Below are 6000 nucleotides of genomic sequence, written 5' to 3'. Positions count from 1 at the left end.
CTATTGACTTCTGCAAACATAATAATGGTCGCCAGGTGTGGTGGCGCTCACCTATAGTCCCCGAGCAAGGGAGGCTAAGACAGGAAAGCCAGCGCTTGGCAACTCAGGGAAACCGTGTTTCAAAATAAAATAGGACTGAGGATGTAGCTTAGAGGTAGAATGCTGGGTTCAATCCCGGTGCCTCACACAAATAAGTAAAACTGGTAAGGGTAGAAGCCAATTTAAGGTGTGAATAGAGGATCATGAAGTAAAGATAGCATAGAATCCATGTTTTGAGACACGGAGATTAGAAGGAGAGGTGACCTCATGGTTATTAGAGAGGGGTTTATAGTCAGATTGGTAGGAGTAAAACTACTATAAAATAGCTTTATGTCACAGAGAATCCTCTCACAGTTAAGTAGTAGAAACCGAGAACACGTAGCTGAGCCTACAGAACAGCATTTTTTCATGATAAAGTATTTTCTCCTCCCCAATCCATACCATGAACACTATTTTAATAGTATTTTGGTGTGTTTGGTTCCAGTGTTGTTGTTATTTAAGTCAAAACTTAAACTGTGTAACTGTGTAAGTGTAAACTGTGTTGGACTCTGTTTCACCCGATTTCTAGTGCTTCAAATACTCCCCGACTTGCTGTTAAGACATTTGAGTTTTACACGTATGTCTCAAGGATTCTTCTAAAAACCTTACGTGGGAATCAGATGTTTTGACTAAGTCAGAATGGAAGCTACATCAGTTAGGCCTTTGTTTCCGTTATTATATATTCAAGGGAAAATATTCTCAGGTTAATTCTTCTGTAAAACGAGTTTCCCTTCGATCGTGACTGAGAGTTTGTTTTCTGTTGTTGGTCTTCTAGAGTTCTGAGAAGTCATCTAATGAATATATTCTTTACACCATGACAAGACTGGCTAAAATGGTAAAGTCTTCTAACTACCAGATGTGTTAGAGCAGCTGGAACCCTCATGCTCTGTTGGTGGGAATCTAAATCGGTGCCATCATTTTGAAAAACATTAGCAGTATCTACTGAAGTGAAACATCTGCGTAAAGTAAGCTCAAACATATACCCCACCCCAGGTTCTAGAAAATGCAGACCAATCTAATGTGACGGAAAACACATCGGTGTTTCATATCATCTGGGGATAGGATGTGGCAGAATGTGGGATGCGTTGGGAGCAGATGAGAGGCAACTTTGGGGATGGTGAACACGCTCATTTGCACGACTGTGATGGTGCTTTCACCAATATATTCATACACGATTCATTTAATTGTGTATTTTAAGTATATACATTTTATTGAAGGTCCGTTACACCTTAGTAAAACTGAAAGATCAAATAAAAATAGAGTGGCTGGGCGTGGTGGCCCACGCTTGTAATCCCAGCATTTGGGAGGCTGAGACAGGAGAATGGCGGTTGGAAGATAGCCTCAGCTCCTACTTAGGCCCTTTGCAACTCTGTGAGACCCTGTTTCAAAATAAAGAATAAGAAATAGGGCTGGGGGGGGGGGTGTGGCTCAGAGGTAGAGTGCCCCTAGTTTCCATCCCCAGTACTGCAAAAAAAAAAAAAAAAGTGAAAGAAACCCAAACATATAAACATAATTACCTCCTTTAAATATGGTAGTTATCTAGGGCAATGAGATGATTAGTAGTTTTCTAAATACTTTGTATCACAGTAGTATTTACCAAAAATTTTAATTGAGAAATTATTTCATATGTACAAAATAGCACTTTTGACACACTTCTAGATTTAAAGAATACAAATAAATACCCTACAAAATAATAGGTAATCTGTATTACTGAAGCTGCCCTGTGCATTCTCCCTGGTTCTGTCTTTCTCTTTACTCTTTCTCTGATTTACTGTATAGTTTTACCACATATGTCTACATTCCTAAAGACCGTATTATTTAGTTTTGCCTATTTTGGAGTGCCATATAAATAAAATTATGCCATATGATTTTTTTTAAATGCATTTTATTTGTGACATTCTTCCATGTGGGTGCGTTATAGCTGGTTTACCTCTTATTACCTCACCTCATTCCATCGTCTGACTTACACTCTATCCAGCATCCTGTTGACGAATGTTTAGTATTTTCAGTCTTCTTTTTTCTTTTTAATATTTTTCTTTTTGCCATTAAAAACTGTTTTGTTATGACCCCTCCAGTCCATGTTTCTTTGTATCCATATGCAAGAATTTTTTAGACTTTTTCAGTCTAGGTGTAGAGTTCTGGATCTTCAGTTTTACCAAATGGTACCGAGTTGTTTTATAATACGGTCATACCAGTTATGTCTTCAGGAGCAGTTGGTTTCAGGCTGTTTCTTTTCTCATCAACGTGTAAGATATTTATTCATTTGTAGTTACCTGAATGTTTTGTTTTTGACAATTTAGTGGGTAAGAAATGGATCCTATCTGGGGTTTAATTTACATTTAATTGTTCGTCTTCTGTGGGCTGCCTGTTTTTGTCTTTTTTCATTTTGTATTTATTTTTTCTCTGAAAAATTATTTCTAGACATTCTTTATATTCTAGGACGACTCCCTTATCAGTCATGTATGTGGCAAATAACTTTTTCTCAGTAAGCCACTTGTCTTTTTAACTTTATAGTGACTTTTGATGAACATATTCTCTACTTTAACATAGCTGTTAGCTGACTTTTTCCTTTATGGTTTGTGCTTTTGGCATCTTGTTTAACAAATCTTTCCATTCCCCGAGATTATAAAATTAGAAGTTGCTATTTTCTGCTAAAATATTTAAAATGTTGCTTTTCCAGGTGGTATACAGGAAATCTGTATGTTTCCTCAATCCCATTACCTGTGTGAACCTAAAAAAAATAGTCTATTTTAAAAAATGATACCTTTTAGCTGGGCGTGGTGGTGCACACTTGTAACCTCAGCATTTAGGAGGTTGAGATAGGAGGATTGTGGCTCGAGGACAGCCTCAACTACTTAGTGACAACCTTTGAAACTCAGTGAGAGCCGGGCCTGGTGGTGCACGCTTGTAATCCCAGCATTTGAGAGGCTGAGACTAGAGGATCGCGGTTTGCGGACAGCCTCAGCTACTTAGGCCCTCTGCAACTCAGTGAGACCTGGTTTCAAAATAAAGAATAAAAAAAAATAGGGCAGGGGGTGTAGCTCGGAGGTCAAATGCCCCTGGGTTCCACCCCCAGATCTGCAAAAAAAAAAAAAAAAAAAGAAAAAAGAAAAAAAAAAAGAAAATCAGTGAGAGCCTGTTTCAAAATAAAGAATAAAAAAATAGGGCTGGGGCATAGCTCAAAGGTAGAATGCCCCTGGTTTCCATCCCCAGTGCCACAAAGAAATTTTTAAAAATTATATCTTTTAGCCAGGCATGGTGGTGCAGGTTTGTAATCCCAGCATTCAGGAGGCTGAGACAAGAGGATCATGGTTCACAGCCAGCCTCAGCTACATAGTGAGGTCCTTTGCAACTCAGTGAGACCCTGTTTCAAAATAAAGAATAACAATTAAAAAAAGGGGCTACGGGTATAGCTTGGGGATGGAATGCCCCTGGGTTCCATCCCCAGTACTGCAAAAAAAAAAAAAAGATACCTTTTATATTTATGTCCTGAATTAACATAGGATTGTTTTTTGTGTAGTGCGAAGTAGCCATCTGGTTTCTTTGTTTTCTTTTTTTCCCCCATAAGGATAATAAGAGTTTTCTGTTAGTGCATTTTAATTATTTAGAATAGGATTTCTTTGTGGCATATTTGTACATATACATAATATACTTTGATCAGTTTTTACCAGCATTATTTATTGAATCTTATTTCATTCTAGTGATCTATAAGTTTATCATATGTCAAGTTTACATGCATCCGTGGATATGTTTGGAAGTTCTTTCTTTGGCCAGCTTATATGACCTTGCCCACAGTTTTACTTGCTTTAATTGTATAAAGAACCTTAATACTTGAGAGAATGAGTCACCCAACGCATCCTTCTTTTAAAACTAGACTTCTCCTCATATTGCTTATTTTTTCTTTTATAAAAGGAAACTTTTGTTTAGAGTATGATGTGTTAATTCTTAAATATCTACTGTAGTAATGCAAGGTCACAAATAGTACTTAGGTTACTCTACTGTAGACTGTATCAAGCTATCTTTAGTTCATACAATTCTTGTTCCAATGCACAAAAGTTCATTTTAACTTGAAAAGTAAATACAGCATTTTCATTTGGGGACTATAATAAGTTGAGGTATTTGAAGCAACTTTTCACTGAAAATAGCAAAGAATGGTGTATTTAAAGGACAATCCCAAAAATAGGAACCAAAAATCTAAGAGAAAGATGAAAATATGAGGGAGTAAAGCAGCCTTCAGTACAGTTTGCTCAGAAGGTATTTGCGGAACTGGAGGAACTTGATGGATTTGAATAGGAGGTTGGTGTATTTGCAGTAGCTACTTGGAAGTTAGCCCAGGGCTTATTCAAGGTAAGCTAACAGGAGACTTTCTGCCCCTAATTCTGACATCTCAGAGTTTTTGTCAGAAGAAGGGTGAGAACTCATCCTACTTTCTTGAAAGCAGCAAAGAAAATTGCCTTCATTCCAATGAAATAAAGTGAGAAAAACCTGTTTTGGGGAAGTTGTGACCACCAAATAGATCATGGGGTGGGGGAGTAGTGGCCTAAATTAATTTCAAGATGTGATTTTTAAGCTGGGCATGGTGGCACACTCTTGTAATCCCAGTACTGGGGAGGCTGGGACAGGAGGATCACAGGTTCATGGCCAGCCTCAGCTATTTAGTGATGCCCTCTGCAATTTAATTAGACCCTATTTTAAAATAAAGAATAGCCGGGCATGGTGGCACATGCTTGTAATCCCCATGCTTGGGCGGGGGTGGTGGTGGAGACAGGAGGATCACGCAGGTTCGAAGCCAGCCTTGCTGGCTTAAGAGACCCTGTTTCCAAATAAAAATATATATTTAAAAAAATAGGTGACTGGGAGTGTAGCCCGGAGGTAGAAGGGTTTCCAGGAACCCCAGTACCACCAAAATAAAGAATAAAAAATAGACCGAGGGGTGTAGCTCAGAGGTAGGATGCCCCTAGGTTCCATCCCTAGTACCGCAAAAAGAAAAAAAAAGTGTGGGACTCAGTGGATTTTCATATATTCATGAGTTGTGGCGTCAGCACTACCTAACCCAAGAATGGTCTTGTCCCCCAGCTCTCCCTCCACCCCAGGAAAACCTTGTACCCGTCTGTAGTAACAATGCATTCCTTTCTTCCCTTCCAGTAGCAACCACTAGTTTACCTGTCTCTACAGATTTGCCTATTTGGGACGTCTTCGATGAATAGACTTTTATAGCATGTTCTTTCGTGTCACACGTCTTTTACTTAGTGTAACCTTCCCAGGTTTGCCTGTGTTGTAGCACGTATCAGGACCTCATTCTCTTCTACGCTGAGTAATGTCTCACTGCGTGGACATCTGTATACCACATTTTGTTTTTCCATTCACCAGTTGATGGACAGTTGGGTTGTTTCCACTACTTTACTCTTATGAATAAGGCTACGATGAACACTTGTGTTCATGTTTTTGCACGAAAATGTTTTTTATTCTTATAGGCCTATTAAACTCAGAGTGGAATTCTTGGGTCACATGGCAACTTTGTGTGACATTTTTGAGGTACTGCTGAAGTATTTTGCAAAGAAGTTACATTATTTTACTTTCCTATCAGCAGCGTATGAGGGCTTTATTATTTGTCCTTTTTTATTTTTTATTTTTTGCAGTACTGAGGATGGAACTCACGGGCATTCTGCCTCTGAGCTACACATCAGCCCTATGTTTTATTCTTTATTTTGAAACAAGGTCTCACTGAGTTGCAAAGGGCCTCACTAAGTAGCTGAGGCTGTCCACGAATGGAGATCCTTATGTCTCAGCCTCCCAAATGCTGGGATTACAAGCGTGCACCACCACGCCCCGGCTTGTTGTCTATCTTTTTTATTAGCGTATGCAAAGTGATATCATTGTGTGTGTGTGTGTGTGTGTGTGTGTGTGTGTGTGTGTGTGTGT

Source organism: Muscardinus avellanarius (assembly GCF_963383645.1).
Source record: "Muscardinus avellanarius genome assembly, chromosome: 12".
NCBI classification, from domain to species: Eukaryota; Metazoa; Chordata; class Mammalia; order Rodentia; family Gliridae; genus Muscardinus; species Muscardinus avellanarius.
Note: the sequence above shows the minus strand (reverse complement) of the source record.